Here is a 23,216-nt window from a genome sequence, read left to right on the forward strand (position 1 = left end):
GACCCCGGCGTGTCGGGGGAATTTTGGGGGTCGCAGGAAGGCTGTCAGGTAACGTTTCGCCCTTCAGGGCGGAACAGGGGACTTCCCTTGAGACGCCGTAGCGGGCAAGGGCCTCATCTTGCCAAGAGGTGGGAACCACGTGGTTTTTCTCAAGTTGCGGCGGCATTCTCGAGTTACGAAGGGGATCTCAGCCTTCCCCTTGGGTTGGCCCTGGGAAGCCCAATCTTCTCCTCGGGTTGCGAGGGAAAGCTGGGGGTTGCACTCGAGTCACTGCAGGGCCGAAGAGACCTCACCTAGGCGTGTGTCCGGGACCTAATATTCCTCTCCAGGGAAGGCAGGGATCTCGGGGTTGCATTCCATGCTCCCCCGGGGATTCAGGCCTCGCCTCGAGGGGAAACAAAGGACTCCACTTTCCTCTCGAGTCGCGACGCGGGTCTCTTGGAGCCCCCTGAGTGGCCTCAAAGGAGTCCAGCCTCCTCTTCACTTTTGAGAGAGGACTCGTGATTGCTCTCCAGGCCAGGCAGGAAAAGAAGGCCTTCTGCTCGCGAGGACGGGGGCATCTCAGGGGTTTCCTCGAGCTGCGGCACCCGTGCGGGTTTTCTCCCGAGGCACGACGAGGATCTCAGGGAGCCTCTCGTGCGGCGCCAGGGAAGTCATGTCTCCTTGCACGTGGCGAGAAGGAGCGCGTCATTTTTCTCGAGTCATGGGAGGGGACTAGGGCCTCAAGACGCGTTGAAGAAGGACTCTCGATGTCTTTCTTGGGTTGCAGCGGGAAACCCTCGTTTCCCCCGACTTCTTCCGGGGCCTGAGGGAACTTCCCATGGTGCCTCAGAGAAGTGAGAATCGCTGTGGAGTTGGTGGGACCTCTCGGGACTCCACTGGATTTGTCGCAATGGAAGAGGGCCTCATCTCGAGTGGAGGCAGGAACCTCAGGCTTCCTCTCCAATTCTGACTCTGATCGTAGTGTTCCTGCAGAGTTGGGACAGGAGAGTCAGGCTATGTCTTTTCTGAGGAATGGAACTCCGCTTGCCTCTCGAGTTGTTCATGGGGTTTCAGGCCCCTTGTCAAACTGTGTGTGGAATCTTCAGGTTTTTCCAGATGATGCATGGGGCTGTCAGTGACCCTTCGTTTTGTGTCTTCATCCACAGGGTTGCCTTCGAAGAGGTGTCCGGGCATCGTGTTCTTATGAAGTGCGGACTGGGAAATCAGGGTCGTTCAGCATTTGGCACCACCCACGTGGCTAGTCTCGAATTTCCTCATGAAACCGGCCTCATCCTGAGGTGTGCCGCGAAGGTCATGAAACCCTTCCAGACAAAGCAGAGGATTCGACCCTCCTGTGGCGATCAGGAGGGGAGAAGTGGCTCAGATGAAGTGCTGCTGGGAACCTCGGTGTTTCCCTCAAGTGAGACATGTATGTCGGGTAACTTTTGGGGTCACATAACACGTTCCAAGTACCGTTTCGCTCTTCAAATTGGAACGTGGGACTTCTCTTTGGGTGCTCCAGCGGGCAAGGGCCTCATCTTGGAATGACTGGGGAACCACTTGGTTTTTCTCTAGTTGCGGTGGGATATTTGAGTTACCACAGGGAATTCATGCTTCCTCTTGTGTTGGCCCACAAAAGTCTTATCTTCCATTCGAGATTCGAGGAAAAGCTGGAGGTTCGCTCTAGTCACTGAAGGCAAAAGAGACCCCACCAAGGCTTGTGTGCAGGACCTAATGTTCATGTCAAGGGGCGACAGGAATCTCGGGGTTGCATTCCAGACTCACCCTGGAGTCAGGCCTCGTCTCGAGGAGAAGCAAAGGACTCTGCTCTCCTCTCGAGTCGGACGGGAATGTCTTGGAGCCCACTGAGTGGCTTAAAGGGAGTCAAACCTCCTCTGGTGTTTGGAGGGAGGACACGAGATTGCTCTCCAGGCAATGCAGGAAATGAAGGCCCTCATCTCCCGATGACTGGGGCGTCTCGTAGGTTTTCTCGAGCTGTGGCGCTAGTGTGGGGTTTCTCACGAAGTAAGACTGGGAGCTCAGTGAGCCTCTCATGTGGTGCCAGGGCAGTCAGGTCTCTATGCACGTGGTGAGAGGGAGCCCGTCATTGTTCTCGAGTCATGGTAGGGGAATTGGGCCTGAAAACGTGTTAAAGAAGGACTCTCGAGGTCTTTCCTGGGTTGCAGCAGGAAACCCTGGGTTCCATCGACTTGTGCCAGTGACCTCAGGAAGCTTCTCAGCGTGCCTCTGAGAAGTCAGGGTCACTGTGGAGTTGGGAGGGGCCTCTCAGAACTCCACTGGGTTTGGTGCAATGGAAGAGGGCCTCATGACAAGTTGAGGCAGGAACCACAGGGTTCCTCTCCTGGCTTCGAATGCGCCAGATCTGACTCGGATCGCAGAGTCCCTGCAGAGTTGGGACGGGAGAGTCAGGCCTCGTCTTGTGTGGAGGACTGGAACTCCGCTTGACTCTCGCGTTGTTCATGGGGTGACAGGCCACTTGTCGATTTGTATGTGGAACTTGTGGGTTTTTCTGGACGATGCACCGTGGTGTCACTGCCCCTTCGTGTTGTGCCTTGTTCCACAGGATTGCCTTCGAGTTGGGTTCTGCCACCGGGTTCTTATCAAGAGCGGACCAGGGAATCGGGTTCTTTTGGCATGCCGCACCACCCACGAGGCTATGTCTCGAATTTCCTCGTGAGATTGGCCTCATCTTGATGTGCGCCAGGAAGGTCGGGAACGCCTTCCAGACAAAGCAGGGGAATCGAACCTCCTGTCGCGATCAAAAGGGGAGAAGAGTCTCAGATGAAGTGGTGCCGGGAACCTCGGTGTTCTCCTCAAGTGAGACTGGTATGTCGGGGAACTTTTGGGGTCGCATCAAGGGTTCCAAGTAACTTTTCACTCTTCAATACGGAACGTGGGACTTCTCTTGAGACGCTGTAGCGGGCAAGGGCCTCATCTTTCGATGACGGGGGAACCACGTGGTTTTTCTTGAGTTGGGGCGGGATTCTCGAGTTACAACCGGGAATTCAGGCTTCCTCTTCAACTGGCCCAGGGAAGTCCAGTTTTCATTCGAATTGTGAGTTAGAACTGGGGATTGCTCTCAAGACAGTGCAGGGCCAAATAGACCTCATCTAGGCTTGTGTCCAGGACCTAATGTTCCTCTGCTGGGGCGAAAGCGATCTCAGCATTGCATTCTCGACTCACCCGGGGAGTCAGGCCTCGTCTCGAGGGGAAGCCAAGGACACCGCTCTCCTTTCGAGTCGCGACGGGCACCTCTTGGAGCCCACTTTGTGGCCTAAAGGGAGTCAAGCCTCCTGTGAAGTTTGGAGAGAGGACTTGGGACTGCTCTCCAGGCCATGCAGGAAAAGATGGCCCTCATCTCGCGATGACGGAGGGATCTTGTGGGTTTTCTCGAGCTCCGGCACCAGTGTGGGGTTTCACACGAGGTACGACGGGGAGCTCAGGGAGCCTCTCGTGTGGCGCCAGGGAAGTCAGGTCTCCATGTGGGTGGCGAGGGGGAGCGCATTATTGCTCTCGAGCTATGGTAGGGGAATCTGACCTCAAGACACATTGAAGAAGGACTCTCGAGGTCTTTCTTTGGTTGTGGCAGGAAACCCTTATTTCCCTCGACTTTTGCCGATGGCCTCAAGGAGCTTCTCAGAATGCCTATGAGAAGTCAGGGATACTGTGGAGATGGGAGGGGCCTCTAGGGACTCCACTGGGTTTGTTTTAATGGAAGAGGGCCTCATCTCGGGTTGAGGCAGGAACCTCAGGTTTCCTCTCCATTTCTGACTCAGATCGAAGCGTGCCTGCAGAGTTGGGATTGGATACTCAGGCCTCGTCTTGTCTGAGGAAGGGAACTCCGCTTTCCTCTCTCATTGTTTAAGGGGTGACAGGCCAGTTGTGGAGCTGTATGTGGATCCTGCAGGGTTTTCCGGATGATGAACAGGGTTGCCAGTGCCCCCTCGTGTAGTGCCTTCATCCACAGGGTTGCCTTAGAAGAGGTGTCCGGGCATCGGGTTCTTATCAAGAGCAAGACCGAGAAATCGGGGTCTTTTGGCACGTGGCACCAACACGAGGCTAGGTCTCGAATTTCTTCGTGAGACTGGCCTCATCCTGAGGTGCGCCATGAAGGTCGGGAACGCCTTCTAGACAAAGCAGGGGGATCGACCTTCCTGCCGTGATCAGGAGCGGAGAAAGGGTTCAAATGAAGTGGTGCCAGGAACTTCGGTGTTCCCTTGGAGTGAGACCGGTATATTGGGGAACTTTTGGAGTCGCATCAAGGGTGCCAAGTAGCATTTCGAACTTTATGACGAAACATGGGACTTCTCTTGAGACTCTGTAGCAGGCAAAGGCCTCATATTGCGATGAATGGGGAACCACGTGGTTTTTAAGAGTTGCGGTGGGATTCTCGAGTTACAACGGGAAATTCAGACTTCCTCTTGTGTTGGCCCAGTGAAGACCAATCTTCCATTCGAATTGCAAGGGAGAGATGGGTGTTGCTCTCGAGTCACTGTAGGGCAAAATAGACCTCATCTAGGCTTTTGTCCAGGACACAATGTTCCTCTCCAGGGGCAACAGGGATCTCGGGGTTGCATTCCAGACTCACCCGAGGTAAGGCCTCATCTCGAGGGGAAACAAAGTACTCTGCTCTCCTCTCAAGTCGCGACAGGTATCTCTTGGAGCCCATTGAGTGGCCTAAAGAGAGTAAAGCCTCCTGTGAAGTTTGGAGAAAAGACCAGGGATTGCTCTCCAGGTCAGGCAGGAAAAGAAGTCCCCAATCTCGCGATGACGGTGGGTTTTCCCGAGCTGCGGCGCCAGTGTGGGGTTTCTCACGAGGTATGACGGGGAGCTCAGGGAGCCTCTCATGTGGCGCCAGGGAAGCCAGGTGTCCATGCACATGGCGAGGGGGAGCGTGTCATTGCTCTCGAGTCATGGTAGGGGAATCCGTCCTCAAGACGCGTTGAAGACGGACTCTTGAGGTCTTTCTCGGGTTGCGGCAGGATACCCTGTGTTCCCTCGACTTGTGCCGGTGACCTCAGGGAGTTGCTCAGGGTGCCTCTGAGAAGACACTGATACTGTGGAGTTGGGAGGGGCCTCTCGGGACTCCACTGGGTGTGGTATAATACAAGAGGGCCTCATCTCGTGTTGAGGAAGGAACCTCAGGGTTCCTCTCCATTTCAGACTCCGATCTCAGGATTCCTGCAGAGTTGGCACAGGAGAGTCAGGCCTCGTATTCTGTGGAGAAATGAAACTTAGCTTGCCTCTCGAGTTGTTCACGAGGTAACAGGTCACTTGTCGAGCTGTATGTGGAACCTGCAGAATTTTCCAAAAGATGCACGGGTGTTCAGGGTCCCTCCTTGTTGTGCCTTCATCCTACGGGATGCATTCCAAGACGTGTACGGGCATCGGGTTCTTATTAATAGCTGACCGGGATATGGGGTCTTTCCGCATGTGGCACCACCCACGAGGCTACATCTCCAATTTCCTCGTGAGACAGGCCTCATCCTGATGTGCGCTGGGAAGATCGGTAACCCCTTCCACACAAAGCAGGAGAAAAGACACTCCTGTTGCAATCAGGAGGGGAGAAGGGGCTCAAATGATGTGGTGCGAGGAACATGGGTGTTACCCTCGAGTGAGGCCTGTATGTTGGGGAACTTTGGGGGTGCCATCATGGGTGCCAAGTACCGTTTTGCACTTCAGTAGGAACGTGGGATTTCTTTTGAGACGCTGTGGCGGGCAAGGGCCTCATGCTGCGAAGACGATGGAACCACGTGGTTTTTCTCGAGTTGCGGCGGGATTCTCGAGTTACGACGTGGATCTCAGGCTTCCTCTTGTGTTAGCCCTGGGAAGCCCAAACTTCCCTTCGAGTTGCGAGGGAAAGCTGGATGTTGTGCTCGAATCACTGCAAGGCCAAAGAGACCTCATCTAGGCGTGTGTCCAGGACCTAATAGTCCTCTCAAGGGAAGACAAGGATCTCGGGATTGCACTCCAGACTCCCCCGGGGAGTCAGGCCTCGCCTCGAGGGGAAGCAAAGGACTGCGCTCTCCTCTTGAGCCGCGACGCAGATCTCTTGGAGCCCACTGAGTCGCCTCAAGGGAATCCATCCTACTCTTCAGTTTGGAGAGAGGACTCGGGATTGCTCTCCAGGCCAGGCAGGAAAAGAAGTCCCTCAGCTCGCGAGGACGGGGGCGTCTCAGGGGTTTCCTCGAGCTGCGGCGCCTGTGGGGGTTTTCTCCCGAGGCACGACGAGGACCTCAGGGAGCCTCTCGTGCGGCGCCAGGGAAGCCAGGTCTGCATGCACGAGGTGAGGGGGAGCGCATCATTGCTCTCTAGTCCAGAGAGGGGACAAGGGCCTCAAGACACTTTGAAGAAGGACTCTCGAGGTCTTTCTCGAGTGGTGGCAGGAAACCCTCATTTCCCTCGACTTCTGCAGGGGACCTGAGGGAACTTCCCAGGGTGCCCCTGAGAGGTAGGGATGCTGTGGAGTTAGCGGGGCCACTGGTGGACCCAATGTAGTGACCTGTGAATAATGTATGCTCTCATCTTGTTTAAACCCTCAATATAATGTTTGCTCCTTTGTAAGTGTTACAACGTCCACCTTATCTTATAATGTAACCACTTATTGATATAACTATAGTCTTGCCGTGTTACAACAACTTCAGGATTTAATGCGATTGCGACGATTTGTGGGCTTACTTATTTTAGGAATATCAGCTTTAATAACCGCAATTACTTCTGTTACTGTGGCAGCAATATCATTGACTCAACAAGTGCATACTGCCCAATATGTTGATACCATGTCTAAAAATGTTTCACTAACTCTAACAACACAGGAAGCTATAGATAAGAAATTAGAGATGAGAGTAGATGCCTTAGAAGAGGCAATAATGCATATTGGGACTGATTTACAGGCTTTAAAACTGAAAATGGCTTTGTCTTGCCACGCTGATTACCGGTGGATATGCGTGACATCTTTAAAGGTAAATGAGACAGATTATGAATGGGAAAAAATAAAAAATCATATCTCAGGTGTTTGGAACAGCTCTGACATTGGCCTGGACTTAGGGAAACTTCATAATCAAATCCAGACCCTGAAACACTCTCGACTGGATTTTACCGCCGCTGGAGCAGCTAATGACTTTTTTCACACCTTCTCTAACTTTTATTTCTGGAAAAAACATTCTGTCTAATCTTCTCATAATCATTCTTCCTTGTGTTGTCAGGATTCTTCGGCAGAACATTCAGAAGCTCGCGACTGAGCTGCATCTGGCTGTTTTAAGAAATAAAAAAGGGGGAGATGCTGGGAGCCGGCATATTGCATATTGAGTGAGGATCTGGAATAGCTCAACTGGAATTCTATCACTGCCGGGAGCCAGCGTGAGGCACTCCGCCCATGACAAAGGTCATGAGGAAGGAGGCTCGGCATACGCAAAGGCGGGATCGAGCCTCAGGAGTCCCCCTGGAAATTCTCGAGCATCTACCCCCAAACCAGAGTCTGCCTACTTTCTGCTTTGTGCTTTCACCTACACCTCTGACTTTACGGGGGGCTGTCTCCCACTACCTCTCTCTGGAAAAAGAGTTAGCTTACAGCTCCAGTTAATAATTCCTGGGTGTGACAGTGTTTAACCTACAAACTCCTTTGGAAATCCTCTAGCCTGCCTGAATGGGTTTTTCCGGCCACATGTGATTGTTCAGAGCCTCCCAACTGTGAGAGGCAGGAGATGTTCTAAACTGCCTAAACACAGATTCCTTTGAGTAGTTAAAAGATTAATTAGAAATTGTATTGGTGAAGGGTTTTTTCACTTGTTGAGCCAGTTTGCTGCTAAGTCTTCATACTCCTTACCTACTGTGTCCTTGGCAGTGTATTGATTGATATAATGGGTGTATAGAAATGTAAAATGCAGCTTTGTCCAATGCTTTTTGGAAGGCTGGCGCCTGACTTTGGAATAATCACCTTTAGAGAAAGATAAGTTTCTTAAAATGTTAACAGGCCTCCGGGCCAGAAGATGATGTCAATCACCTGAACTTTTGCATATGATAAGTTTGCAGGAAGAAAGCCTGGCTTGCTGCATGACTCTACCCCTTCCCCCATTATCCTCTATGCATACCTTAAGGTATAAAAACTACTTTGGAAAATAAAGTGCGGGCCTTGTTCATGAAACTTGGTCTCCCCATGTCACTCTCTCTCCCAAATTCCAGCTGAGCGTCCATCTGGAGCGCAGATGTCCTCTGCGACCATTTATTTGCCTGGGCTTCTAAGACCCACTCGAGAGGGTGTCTAAGGTGGGGCACCTTCGGCTATTCGAGAGGGCGCCTGCGGCCTCCGTGGTCAGAGCTAACCTGGTGTCATGGGTTATATTGATTTTCCGTGTAAACCAAGCCACTCAGCTTCTTTTCTCCACTGAATTTTCCTACTGAGCTATCCTTATTTCAGCCGCTTTTCTCCACTGAATTTCCTCACTGAGCTATCCTTATTCTATTACTCTTTGTATCCTTAATTAAGTGTAATTAAGCAGTTATTCCCTGACCCTCGCCTAGCCGTCTCTCCTTCGAATACCCTGGATCAGCAGGGGCCTCTCGGGACTCCGCTGTGGTTGGCGCAATGGAAGAGGGCCTCATCTCTAGGGGAGGCAGGAACCTCAGGCTTCCTCTCTGTTTCTGACTCCGACCCTCCGACCTCAGGGTCCCTGCAGAGATGGGAGCGGAGAGTTAGGCCTCGTCTTGTCTGAGGAAGGGAACTCCGCTTGCCTCTCGAGTTGCTCAGGGTGTCTCAGGCCCCTCTTCGAGCTGTGTGTGGAACCCACGGGTGTTTCTGGACGATGCACGGGAGTGTCAGTGCCCCTTCGTGTTGTGCCTTCACCCACAGGGTTGCCTTCGAAGAGGTGTCCGTGCAACGGGTTCTTCTCAAGAGTGGACCGGGAAATCGAGGTCGATAGGCATGTGGCACCACCCCCGTGGCTCATCTCGAATTTCCTCGTGCGGACGGCCTCATCCTGAGATGCGCCGGGAAGGCCGGGAATCCCTTCCAGACCACCCAGGGGAATCGACACTCCTGTCGCCATCAGGAGGGGAGAAGGGGCTCAGATGAAGCGGTGTCGGGACCCTCAGTGTTTCCCTCGAGGGAACCCGGTGTGTCGGGGAACTTCTGGGGGTCGCATGAAAGGTGTCAGGTACTGTTTTGCACTTCAGGACTGAAACTGGGACTTCCCTTGAGACGCCATAGCGGGCAAGAGGCTCATCTTGGAAAGACGTTGGAACCACGTGGTTTTCCTCGAGTTGCGGCGGGATTCTCGAGTTACGACGGGGATCTCAGGCTTCCTCTTGGGTTGGCCCTGGGAAGCTCAATCTTCCCCTCGAGTGAGAGGGAAAGCTGGGGGTTGCGCTCGAGTCACTGCAGGGCTGAAGAGACCTCACTTAGGCGTGTGTCCGGAACCTAATATTCCTCTCCAGGGAAGGCAGGGATCTCGGGGTTGCATTCCAGGCTCCCCTGGGGAGTCAGGCCTTGTCTCGAGGGGAAGCCAAGGACTCCGCCCTCCTCTCGAGTGGCGACGCGGGTCTCTGGAAGCCCCCTGAGCGGCCTCAAGGGAGTCCAGCCTTCTCTTCAGTTTGGAGAGAGGACCCGGGATTGCTCTGCAGGCCATGCAGGAAAAGAAGGCCCTCAGCTCGCGAGGATGGGGGCGTCTCAGGGGTTTCCTCGAGCTGCGGTGCCCATGGGAGGTTTCTCCCGAGGCACGATGAGGATCTCAGGGAGCCTCTCGTGCGGTGCCAGGGAAGTCAGGTCTCCATGCGGTGGCGATGGGGATCGAGTCATGGCTCTCGAGTCACGGGAGGGGAATAGGGCCTCGAGACGCGTTGAAGAAGGACTCTCGAGGTCTTTTTCGGGGGGCGGCGGGAAACCCTCGTTTCCCTCGCCTTCTGCCGGGGACCTTACGGAACTTCCCAGGGTGCCTCTGAGAGGCGAGGGATCCTGTGGAGGTGGCGGGGCCCCTCGGGACTCCGCCGAGTCTGGCGCAACGGAAGAGGGCCTCACCTCGAGGGGAGGCAGGAACCTCAGGCTTCCTCTCCGTTTCGGACTCCGACCGCAGGGTCCCTGCAGAGTTGGGACAGGAGAGTCAGGCCTCGTCTTGTCTGAGGAAGGGAACCCCGCTGGCCTCTCGAGTTGCTCAGGGGGTCTCAGGCCCCTCGTCGAGCTGTGTGTGGAACCCGCGGGTCTTTGCGGACGATGCACGGGGGTGGCAGTGCCCCTTCGTGTTGTGCCTTCACCCACAGGGTTGCCTTCGAAGAGGGGTCCGGGCCTCGGGTCCTTCTCAAGGGCGGACCGGGGAATCGGGGGCGTTCGGCATGTGGCACCACACACGTGGCTCGTCTCGAATTTCCTCGTGAGACCGGCCTCATCCTGAGGTGCGCCGGGAAGGCCGGGAACCCCTTCCAGACCACGCAGGGGAATCGCCTCTCCTGTCGCGATCAGGAGGGGAGAAGGGGCTCAGAGGAAGCGGTGCCGGGACCCTCGGTGTTCCCCTCGGGGGAACCCGGCGTGTCGGGGGACTTTTGAGGGTCGCAGGAAGGCTGTCAGGGACGGTTTCGCCCTTCAGTGCGCAACAGGGGACTTTAATTGAGACGCCATCGCGGGCAAGGGCCTCATCTTGCCAAGAGGTGGGAACCACGTGGTTTTTCTCGAGTTGCGGCACGATTCTCGAGTTACGACGGGGATCTCAGCCTTCCCCTTGGGTTGGCCCTGGGAAGCCCAATCTTCCCCTCGGGTTGCGAGGGAAAGCTGGGGGTTGCGCTAGAGTCACTGCAGGGCCGAAGAGACCTCACCTAGGCGTGTGTTCGGGACCTAATATTCCTCTCCAGGGAAGGCAGGGATCTCGGGTTTGCATTCCAGGCTCCCCCGGGGAGTCAGGCCTCGTCTCGAGGGGAAGCCAAGGACTCCGCTCTCCTCTCGAGTCGCGACGCGGGTCTCTTGGAGCCCCCTGAGCGGCCTCAAGGGAGTCCAGCCTCCTCTTCAGTTTGGAGAGAGGACCCGGGATTGCTCTCCAGGCCATGCAGGAAAAGAAGGCCCTCAGCTCGCGAAGACGGGGGCGTCTCAGGGGTTTCCTCCAGATTCGGCGCCCGTGGGGGTTTTATCCCGAGGCACGACGAGGATCTCAGGGAGCCTCTCTTGCGGCACCAGGGAAGTCAGGTCTCCATGCGCGTGGCGAGGGGGAGCGCGTCCTGGCTCTCGAGTCACGGGAGGGGACTAGGGCCTCGAGACGCGTTGAAGAAGGACTCTCGAGGTCTTTCTCGGGGGGCGGCGGGAAACCCTCGTTTCCCTCGCCTTCTGCCGGGGACCTTAGGGAACTTCCCAGGGTGCCTCTGAGAGGCGAGGGATCCTGTGGAGGTGGCGGGGCCCCTCGGAACTCCGCTGGGTCTGGCGCAACGGAAGAGGGCCTCACCTCGAGGGAAGGCAGGAACCTCAGGCTTCCTCTCCATTTCGGACTCCGACCGCAGCGTCCCTGCAGAGTTGGGACAGGAGAGTCAGGCCTCGTCTTGTCTGAGGAAGGGAACCCCGCTGGCCTCTCGAGTTGCTCAGGGGGTCTCAGGCCCCTCGACGAGCTGTGTGTGGAACCCGCGGGTCTTTGCGGACGATGCACGGGGGTGGCAGTGCCCCTTCGTGTTGTGCCTTCACCCACAGGTTTGCCTTCGAAGAGGGGTCTGGGCCTCGGGTCCTTCTCAAGAGCGGACTGGGGAATCGGGGGCGTTCGGCATGTGGCCCCACCCACGTGGCTGGTCTCGAATTTCCTCGTGAGACCGGCCTCATCCTGAGGTGTGCCGGGAAGGCCAGGAACCCCTTCCAGACCACGCAGGGGAATCGACTCTCCTGTCGCGTTCCGGAGGGGAGAAGGGTCTCAGATGAAGCAGTGCCGGGACACTCGGTGTTCCCCTCGAGGGAACACGGCGTGTCGAGGAACTTTTGGGTGTCGCAGGTAGGCTGTCAAGGACCGTTTCACCCTTCAGGGCGGAACAGGGGACTTCCATTGAGACGCCGTCCCGGGCAAGGGCCTCATCTTGCCAAGAGGTGGGAACCACGTGGTTTTTCTCGAGTTGCGGCGGGATTCTCGAGTTACGATGGGGATCTCAGCCTTCCTCTTGTGTTGGCCCTGGGAAGCCCAATCTTCCCCTCGAGTTGCGAGGGAAAGCTGGGGGTTGCGCTCGAGTCATTGCAGGGGCCAAGAGACCTCACCTAGGCGTGTGTCCGGGACCTAATATTCCTCTCCAGGATAGGCGGGGATCTCGGGGTTGCATTCCAGGCTCCCCCGGGGAGTCAGGCCTCGTCTCGAGGGGAAGCCAATGACTCCGCTCTCCTCTCGAGTCGCGACGCGGATCTCTTGGAGCCCCCTGAGCGGCTTCAAGGGAGTCCAGCCTCCTCTTCAGTTTGGAGAGAGGACTCGTGATTGGTCTCCATGCCATGCAGGCAAATAAGGCCCTCATCTCGCGATGACCAGGGTTTCTCATGTGTTTCCTCGAGCTGCCGCGCCAGTGTGGATTTCCTCACGAGGTACGATGAGGAACTCATGGAGCCTCTCGTGCAGTGCCAGGTTAGTCAGGTCTCCATGCGCGTGGCGAGGGGGAGCGTGTCATGGCTCTCGAGTCATGGTAGGGGAATCGCGACTCAACACATTTTGAAGCACTCTCGAGATCTTTCTCGAGTCACGGCAGAAAACCCAGGGGTCCCTCGACTTGTGCCTGTGACCTCAGGGAGCTTCTTTTTGTGCCTCTGAGAACTCAGGGATACTGTGGAGTTGGTAGGGGCCTGTCGGGACTCCACTGGTTGTGGTGCAATGGAAGAGGGCTTCGTCTCGAGTGGACGCAGGAACCTCAGGCTTGCTCTCCGTTTCTGACTCGGATCCCATGGTCCCTGCAGAATAGGGACAAGAGAGTCACACCTAGTCTTCTGTTGAGGAATGGACCTTCGTTTGCCTTTCGAGTTGTTTACAGGGTGACAGGCCACTTGTCGAAATGTCTGTGGGACCTGCGGGTTTTTCTGGACGATGCACGCGGGTGTCAGTGCCCCTTCGTCTTGTGCCTTCATCCACAGGTTTGCCTTCAAAGAGGTGTGCTGGCATCGGGTTCTTTTCAAGAGTGGACCGTGAAATTGGGGTCTTTCGACATGTGGCACCACCCACGAGGCTATGTCTCGAACTTCCTCATGAGACCGGCCTCATCCTGAGGTGCGCCCGGAAGGTCGGGAACCCCTTGCAGACAGAGAAGGGGAGTCGACCCTCCTGTCGCAATCAGGAGAGGAGAAGGGGCTCAGATGAAGTGGTGCCGGGAACCTCGGTGTTCCCCTTGTGCCGGGGTCCAGCCCCAGCTGATCCAGGGTATTCGAAGGAGAGACGGCTAGGCGAGGGTCGGGGAACAACTGCTTAATTAAACGTTAATTAAGGATATAAAGAGTAATGGAATAAGGATAGCTCAGTAGGAAAATTCAGTGGAGAAAAGAGGCTGAGTAGCTTGGTTTACGCGGGGGACCAATAAAACTTCAAGACAAGAAGCTTGCACCACTTACGTAGGCCGCAGGCGTCCTTCCGTTCTCCCGAAGGAGAGGAGACACTGAGGCCTCCCCGGTCGGATCTTAGAAGCCCAGGCATAATTAGTAAGCATGGTGGGTTCCGCGCTCCAGATGGAGACTCAACCAGAGTGTGAGAGAGAGAGAGACATGGGGAGACCAGTCTTTCGAGGAACTGATCCCAATTCTTTATTTTCCATGGTCTACTTTTATACACTGAGGTGTTATGCAAAAGTCACGCGGGGTCAGCAGTCCTGACTTTTATCAAAGTCAGGTGCTTCATACAAATGTATACAGAGGTCTTAGGGGTGTTACATCATCTTCTGGCCAGGGGGCCTGCTGACAATTTACGACCCTCTCCTTGTGACAGCGGTCAGTCAACCAGGACACTTATTTCTCCAGGGGTGATTATTCTTAAAACAGACGCCACCCAAATAAAGTTACATTCCTATAGGGTGAGGGTGTAGTGGGTTTTAGTTAAGGAAAGAATTTACTTAGCCTAAGGTCTAACGTGATTTATATCAAAGGTTAATACTTATGTCTTCTATATATTCATTAATGTGTATAAGGGCAGGGGATGTGGAGACTTAGCAGTAAACTTTGGCTCAACAAATGAAAAACCCTTCACCAATACGATTTCTAATCAGCCCATTATACTTATACTAATAATTTTCTAACTTTTCTAAGGAACCTGTTTTTAGAAGGTTTAAAGCATCTCGTGCCTCTCATGGTTGGGAGGCTGTGAGCAATCACATGTGGCCGGACAAGCCTGTCAGGCAGGCTAGAGAAACTTCAGAGGAGTTTGTAGGTTAAAACACTCTTGTCACGCCCAGGGGTTTTTATCAACTGGAGCTTTAAGTTAACTCCTTCTCCGAAAGAGGTGGTGGGGGACAGCCCCCCGTAAAGTCAGAGGTGTAGGTGAGAGCACAAAGTAGTAAAGTAGGCAGGCTCTGGTTATGGGGGTAGATGCTCGAGGATTTCCAGGGGGACTCCTGAGGCTCGATCCCGCCTTTGCGTATGCCGAGCCTCCTTCCTCATGACCTTTGCCATGGGCGGAGTGCCTCATGCCGGCCCCCAACATCTCCCCCTTTTTTATTTCTTAAAACAGCCAGATGCAGCTCAGTCGCGAGCTTCTGAATGTTCTGCCGAAGAATCCTGACAATACAAGGAAGAATGATTATGAGAAGATTAGACAGAATGTTTTTTCCAGAAATTAAGTTAGAGAAGGTGTGAAAAAAGTCATTAGCTGCTCCAGCGGTGGTAAAATCCAGTCGAGAGTGTTCCAAGGTCTGTATTTGATTATGAAGTTTCCCTAAGTCCAGGCCAATATCAGAACTATTCCAAACACCTGAGATATGATTTTTAATCTTTTCCCATTCATAATCTGTCTCGTTTACCTTCAAAGATGTCACGCATATCCACCTGTAATCAGTGTGGCATGTCAAAGCCATCTTCACCTTTAAAGCCTGTAACTCAGTCCCAATATGCATAATTGCTTCTTCTAAGGCGTCTACTCTCATCTCTAATTTCCTATCTATAGCTTCCTGAGTTGCTAGAGTTAAAGAGACATTTTTAGACATAGTATCAACATATTGGGCAGTATGCACTTGTTGAGTCAATGATATTGCTGCCGCAGTAACAGAACTAATTGCTGCTATTAAAGCTGATATTCCTAAAATAAGTAGGCCCACAAACCGTCGCGATCGCATTAAATCCTGTAGTTGCTGTAACACGGCAAGACCATAGCTATTATATAGGCACCATAAGATAGGATGGGCATTGTAACACCACAAAGGAGCAAACATTACATTGAGGGTTTAAACAAGATGAAAGCATACATTGTTCACAAGTTACCACGTTAGGTCCACCTGAATAATTCATGAATACATTAAGTTTGTTGGAGTCATTAGTAAAAAGGAAAACATAAGGCGAGGGTAGACAAGCTAAAACAGAATAAGTAGAATTATTTTTTGGTTGGAGTTCACGCTGCAGCAGCCCTGTCAGTCTCGCTGGGATCTCGATGTTTATCTTGTCTCCCCTGCTGGCGGGCGCCGCGCTGGTCTGGATGGCACTTTGCGGGTGCGCTCTCCTCTCTGGCCCTCACTTGCTGCACAAACTTCTTTGCTCTAGGTCGTGGGGTGCAGCGAGGAGGGTGCAGGGCGAGGCTGGAAGTGCGGAGGCGAGAGCTGCCTGGTGGGCGGGGCGAGCAAGCGCGTGCCTCGAACCTGGCCTGTCTGGAACCCAAATTGGTGAATCTGCGTCCTCTGGAAAAATACAAGCACATCCTCGACCGCTAGTTAATAATGGGTCAGGACCCTCCCATTGTCCTGAGAAGAGGTCCTTCCATTTGAATAATGGTTTTGCATTTAATTGCTCTAGGCACCAATGACGAAGCATTGCAGTAGTTCCAGCCAGATTAGTATTTAGAATATTTATTACGAAAAGAGCATGTTTGATGGGGAGATTTGATGGGAAGAGCTATACTTAAACTCCCCTTCTTTTAGTTTTTGAATTTGGATTTTTAATGTTTGATGCGCTCTTTCAACAATGGCCTGTCCCTGGGGATTATAAGGGATGACAGTATTATGTTTAATTTGAAACTTTATACAAAATTCCTGAAAAGACTTAGAAGTGTAAGCAGGAGCGTTGTCAGTTTTTTAGAGCTTTTGGCAGGCCCAAATATGAAAAACAAGTAAAGAGATGTTGTATCACATCTTTAACTACTTCCCCTGTACGAGCAGTTGCAATAATAACGTGAGAAAAGGTATCTACAGTTACATGAACAAAGGACAGTTTTCCAAATGAAGAGACATGAGTTAACATCCATTTGCCAGAGTACGTTAGGTTTGAGACCGCAAGGATTAACTCCCATAGGTAAACTATTATAAACAGTGGGGCAGTGTAAGCAAGAGCGCACAATCTCCCTAGCAGTTTCTCTGGGAATTTGGAATTGATATCTTAAAGCAGTAGCATATTGATGATGAAGTGAGTGAGAGGCTCTGGCCTCCTCAATCACAGTAGCCACTGTATTTCTGGTTAACAAGTCAGCCAAATCATTAAAGGCATTTAAAGGGCCGGGCAAACCGGAATGAGCCCAAATGTGTCCAATAAAAAATATTTTCTTTCTTTTCTAAATTTGTTGCTGTAAATTACTTAACAAATGAAATATGGTAGTTTTATTTTCAGGCAAAACTGCTGTTTCAATGTGTGGAAACAACCTGACAATATACTGAGAATCAGAGTAAAGATTAAATTCCTCATCTGCAAACATAGCAAAAGCCTCTATGACTGCTGTTATTTCAGCTCTTTGACCTGAAGTTTCCCATGTTTCTAAAACCTTTTGGTGATTTTTAGTGACTATGGAGGCTTTACCATTTGCTGACCCATCAGTAAAAACTATCTGGGCATTTGGAATAGGAGATTGTTTACATCTGACAGGAAAAATAACTGGATGTCTGGATATAAAATTCAACAAAACATGTGAAGGTAAATGATGCAAAAATTTGACCAAAATAGTTTCCTATAGCAATCTGCCAATTTTCAAACATTAGAAGAGCATCAAGTTGTTTCTTATTATATGGAATTACAATTTCTGATGTCTCTTTACCAAATAATTTAATGTTCCGCTTTTTTCTTTTAATATCAAAGTAGCTATCAATCCTGGATAAGAAGCCACTACTTTTTTAGTTTGAGCGGGAAGATGGACCCACTCTAGGGGGGCCGTTTTGCCATAAAACCAATTTTTTGTCTGGCTACCCCAATTACACCTATGGGGGTTTTATGGTAAAAGAATTGTCAAGCAGTTGTCAATTTAATTTTTTAAATTTTTAAAATTTACATTTTAACAACATAAATTTAGGGATATGTTAATTTAGGTCTAATGTTTAGTTTAGGTCTCTGTATAAATTTAAATAACAAATGTATAAACTCCTTATCTCATTTTGGTATATAGATATGCCTAAATGCAAAATGTATTTATATATGTATTTATATATGGCAACAAGTATAAACTTATTGACATCTAATATATATAAATCAATATACTTGAATTAATCTTTATAATTATTAATTAATATATATTAAAGCAATACAATACGTACACAGCTAATACCAACACAAACCAATGTACTGCAATAATATATGTCACACATATATAATATAATTATACAGTATATAGAACATATATCATCACAGCATCAATCCATACCAATTAATATCAGCCACACACACATTATATTACTGCAATATACATTTAATTATACAGTATATATATAATATGCATATATAGTATACATTTTAATTTATATACAAATTAGTTAAGTATAGATCTATAAATAGAATTATGTATACCCATATCTAATTAGGCAAACTGCAATTAGGCAAATATATTTATATTATGTATTTATAATAATAATATATATAGTATTGTTAATTGTACCCGCCTGTTGATAACTAAGAAATTGAGAAAACCCTTCTCTGAGTATTTCCTATTTGAGACAGCACGTCCCTCTCCCATAGGGTAAAGGAGAGCATAGGAACTACATAGGGTTGGAAAGTTTCACAGGTATCTTTAAACTGCCAATCTAACATTTTTGAACTTTTAACTACTATGGGGGCTTGAGGGCAAATGAAACAAAATTTGACCCCTGAAATCTATCAGGGCAACTTGCCAATCATCACTATTTTGTAAAAGACTTGCAGTTGATCCTTATTGAATGGAATTACTATATTTGTTACTTCTTTTTGTAAAAAGTTCCACACTTCTTTTTTCCTCCTTTTATAATTAATTGTGCCACCAAGCTGGGATAAGATAAAACTATTTTTCTTGGGGTCACTGGTAGATGGAACCAACAGGCCTTTTTGTCACAAGCACCCTGTAGGTGTATGTTTTGTGGCAAGAATAATTTAATCTCATCTTTTGGTATTATTAATCCTAATTAACTGATCATTTAAAGTCTCATCTACTTTAACAAGAGCTGTCTCTGTCTCGTTAGTCAACTTTTTCTTAGAACTGGAATTAGGATCGCTTTTTAAGTAATCAAACAAAGGCTTTAAATCTGCAGTAGTCAGTTTTAAATGTGGGCGTATCCAATTAATGTCCCCTAATAATTTTTGGAAATCATTTAAAGTTAGTAAACAATCTCTCCGCTTCAAAGGGGCAGTTTTTAAAACTTTTGGCAGACTTAAATATGAGAAGCAAGTAAAGAGGTGTTGTACAACATCTTTATAAGCTTCTCCAATTATCGTTTTGTAAACTAAATCTGGTCAATAGCTTTTTATATGACAAGCAACCATCTAATCTTTGCTTGAATACTTCCAGCAATGGGGAACTCACTACTCCTCAAGGTTTTAAACTCTCCCTCACCCTTTTTTCTACAGCATTCCCACCCTGCATACCACTTTCTCTAATCTCACCAACTCATTTTCAGTAGTATACGTGGGCCAGGAACTGGGCCAGTTTTTTCCAGCAATGTTAAGAGATGTCTGTTCTTGTGTCTAATAGCCCTGACATTTTATTTTCTTGAATTAAAAGATCTTTTAAAGGCCTTGGAGCTGTAATTTCCTGCACCCAAAAAGCTAGATCACTAAATCCAAATACTCTGTGGCTCCTACCCTGAGAAGTCAAGTTTTTTCCTGTCTGATACTAAGGTAAAAGCAAAAGCTGTGTTACTGTTTGACCTTTATTAATTTGCACAGTTTTAGTAGGCGGTGGGGTCAAAATTTTAATTTCTCAATATAATCAGAATCTACTACACCGTGCACCACCGAAATTTTTTGAAAAGAAAGCGAGCTACGCCCTAGCACAAGTCCTACAATGCCCTCAGGTAGGGGGCCAGCCACTCCCATTGGAATTGGAGTAACCGGCTTGTCAAGGGTTAATATTGTTGCTAAATCCCCTTACCTTTCTGCTTTTCTCTTAGCCTGGGTGAGACCCCCCTGAGGGGGTTTTCTCCAAGGAGCACCTTTGCATATTGTGCATGCAGTCTGTTTTAAAAGCTCCACTGTTTAAAAAACTTTTTATCTTTTTCAGGCTTAGGCAACACTTTGAGAGGCTTTGGGGGCAAAGTGGGGAACTCTTGGGCCCTGGAAGGCGCAAACGGAGGCGGCGGCTATCGCCCCAAATCAGAAAGTGGTGGATAAGTTTTTTTTTAAAGTTTGCGCAGAGGGGGAGGTAGCTCGCCAGGGCGTCAGGCCACAGTGTCCTCTAAGTCCTCTCCTCTCTCCTCTGCTGATTTTTTTTTTTTCCTTCTTCTCTAAATCTTTCTCAAGTTTTCTTTCCCTCACTCTATCTTTTTTCCTTCCTCTTCTCTTCTCTTTTACTTTCTATCATTTCCTTCCTGTTTCCCTCTTTCATTCCCCCTTTTTCCTTCTTACTTTATTTCTCTCTCTCCCCCTCTCTTTCTCTCTGTATCTCTTTTTCTAACTTCCTTTTTTCCTTTTTCTATCTTGCTGCATTCCCTGATTCCTTATTTCTCCGTTCCTCTCTCCTTTTCACTCTTTAGTTCTTTTTTTATCTTTAGATCTTTCTCTGTTTTCTTTCCTTTTTTCTTTTTCACTTTTTTCTTTTTCTCTTTTTTTTTTTTTTTGCTTGGGTGAGGCCCCCCTGAGGGGGTTTTTTGCAAGGAGCAGGCTCTGTATATTGTGTATTCTTTAAAAGCTCCTTTGTTTAAAAGAAAACTTTTAATCTTGTTCAACCTTAGGCAATGCTCTGGGAGGCTTTGGATGTAAACTGGGGAATTCTTAGGCCCTGGGAGGTGCAAGCGGAGGTGGAGTAGTCGCCTTAAATCAGAAATTGTTGGATAAATTTTTAAAGGTTTGTGTAGAGGGAGAGGGGGCTCACCAGGGCGCCCGGCCGCAGCGTCCTGTAAGCTCTCTCACTCCTCGGGAGGTAGAGCACAGTCTCCCTCCTTTTCCTCATCAATGGCAGAAAATATGATCTGCACAGAAGGTGGAGACCCACTATCATCCACCGCGATAGCCTCTCCCATAGGTTATCCCACAGCCTCATGACGAGGGTCCAGAACATTTTTAATCATATTTATAGGATAAGTTTTTAGTTGTTTTTTTTTTTTACCTTCACCCAAGTATCTAAATTAACAGTACCCTCTTTAAGTTTCAAGATTACTTGTATAAAGAGTTGCCATTCTTAGTTTCAGTGTTAACCATGTCAGAAAGTTAAGTATAATAGACAATTTTGCTTTTAGCTATCAAAAGATCAGGCCTTTCTTGTCAGCCTTTTTAGAAACCGTTTTTTCTCTCTAACTCTTCAGCACTTTCAACACTTCCCACTCCTCTCGCCCTGTCTATCCTACAGGGGGGTCCCCGGCACCCTTGAGTGGGGTCCTAGCCGTCCCGAACTGGAAGAACAATTGGGCTGATGACCCAGATTGTCCCGGGGGGGGGAACAGAAGGCTGATGACCCAAACTGTTCCGAGGGAGGAGCAGTAGAGCTGATGACCCAAACTGCTCCGTGGGGGAACAAGAGAGCTGATGACCCAGTTGTTCCGAGAATGGGGGAGCAATAGAGCTGATGACCCTAATTGCAGGGAGCTTACCTTGGAATATCCTGTCTCGGGCGCCACCTGCCGGGGTCCAGCCCCAGCTGATCCAGGGTATTCGAAGGAGAGACGGCTAGGCGAGGGTCGGGGAACAACTGCTTAATTAAACGTTAATTAAGGATATAAAGAGTAATGGAATAAGGATAGCTCAGTAGGAAAATTCAGTGGAGAAAAGAGGCTGAGTAGCTTGGTTTACGCGGGGGACCAATAAAACTTCAAGACAAGAAGCTTGCACCACTTACGTAGGCCGCAGGCGTCCTTCCGTTCTCCCGAAGGAGAGGAGACACTGAGGCCTCCCCGGTCGGATCTTAGAAGCCCAGGCATAATTAGTAAGCATGGTGGGTTCCGCGCTCCAGATGGAGACTCAACCAGAGTGAGAGAGAGAGAGAGACATGGGGAGACCAGTCTTTCGAGGAACTGATCCCAATTCTTTATTTTCCATGGTCTACTTTTATACACTGAGGTGTTATGCAAAAGTCACGCGGGGTCAGCAGTCCTGACTTTTATCAAAGTCAGGTGCTTCATACAAATGTATACAGAGGTCTTAGGGGTGTTACATCATCTTCTGGCCAGGGGGCCTGCTGACAATTTACGACCCTCTCCTTGTGACAGCGGTCAGTCAACCAGGACACTTATTTCTCCAGGGGTGATTATTCTTAAAACAGACGCCACCCAAATAAAGTTACATTCCTATAGGGTGAGGGTGTAGTGGGTTTTAGTTAAGGAAAGAATTTACTTAGCCTAAGGTCTAACGTGATTAATATCAAAGGTTAATACTTATGTCTTCTATATATTCATTAATGTGTATAAGGGCAGGGGATGTGGAGACTTAGCAGTAAACATTGGCTCAACAAATGAAAAACCCTTCACCAATATGATTTCTAATCAGCCCATTATACTTATACTAATAATTTTCTAACTTTTCTAAGGAACCTGTTTTTAGAAGGTTTAAAGCATCTCGTGCCTCTCATGGTTGGGAGGCTGTGAGCAATCACATGTGGCCGGACAAGCCTGTCAGGCAGGCTAGAGAACCATCAGAGGAGTTTGTAGGTTAAAACACTCTTGTCACACCCAGGGGTTTTTATCAACTGGAGCTCTAGGTTAACTCCTTCTCCGAAAGAGGTGGTGGGGGACAGCCCCCCATAAAGTCAGAGGTGTAGGTGAGAGCACAAAGTAGTAAGGTAGGCAGGCTCTGGTGATGGGGGTAGATGCTCGAGGATTTCCAGGGGGACTCCTGAGGCTCGATCCCGCCTTTGCGTATGCCGAGCCTCCTTCCTCATGACCTTTGCCATGGGCGGAGTGCCTCATGCCGGCCCCCAACACCCTTGAGTGAGTCTGGTATGTCGCGGAACTTTTGGGGTCGCATCAAGGGTGCCAAGTACCGTTTCGCACTTCAGGATGGAACGTGGGACTTCTCTTGAGATGCTGTAGCGGACAAAGGGCCTCATCTTGCGATGACGAGGGAAGCACGTGGTTTTTCTCGAGTTGCGGTGGGATTCTCGAGTTACGACGGGGAATTCAGGCTTCCTCTTGTGTTGGCCCAGGAAGTCTAATCTTCCATTCGAGTTGCCAGGGAGAGCTGTGGATTGGGCTCCATTCACTGAAGGGCAAACTAGACTTCATCTAGGCTTGTATCCAGGACTTAATGTTCCTCTCCATAGGCGACAGGGATTTGGGGTTGCATTCCATACTCACCCGGGGAGTCAGGCCTCATCTCGAGGGGAAGCAAAGGACTCCACTCTCTTCTCGAGTCCCGACAGGTATCTCTTGGAGCCAACTGAGTGGTCTTTGCTCTGTAGGAGAGCTCTAGTGTTCATAAGCCTGTACATAAGTGAACACAGACATTCTGTGTGCATGTTGCTGCATACCCAAAATAGGGCCACAAGGAGCCTCATGCTCTCCATGCGGCGCGGAAGCTGTGCAGCCACGCAGCAGCTGAAGAATCCAACCAATTGCTCTTTTCTTACCTCTGACAGAGCTCGCATTGCCGTAGCCCTTGGCAGTTTGAAAACACTGGACCCTAACCCCTCTCAAAGTAGGCCTGGGTTCTAGTTCGAATAGAAAGTCAATAGCGGAGCTGAGGACAGGAACGCGGCAGTCATTTATCACACGCTCCTGCAGCC

At 50.0% G+C, this 23,216-nt stretch overlaps 1 long non-coding RNA gene across 1 annotated transcript; it reads right to left on the reverse strand.

Moving 5' to 3' along the window:
- Positions 1-14,872: 14,872 nt before the first annotated feature.
- Positions 14,873-22,057, reverse strand: LOC129640707 (uncharacterized). Its single transcript, XR_008708920.1, has 2 exons — positions 21,091-22,057; positions 14,873-15,798 (listed from the first exon to the last, which is right to left on the reverse strand). It is a non-coding gene; the product is annotated as an uncharacterized LOC129640707 (long non-coding RNA).
- Between the last annotated feature and the right edge of the window lie 1,159 nt (positions 22,058-23,216).

This window comes from Bubalus kerabau, unplaced genomic scaffold, assembly GCF_029407905.1.
Source record: "Bubalus kerabau isolate K-KA32 ecotype Philippines breed swamp buffalo unplaced genomic scaffold, PCC_UOA_SB_1v2 scaffold_36, whole genome shotgun sequence".
In the NCBI taxonomy this organism is placed as follows: Eukaryota; Metazoa; Chordata; class Mammalia; order Artiodactyla; family Bovidae; genus Bubalus; species Bubalus kerabau.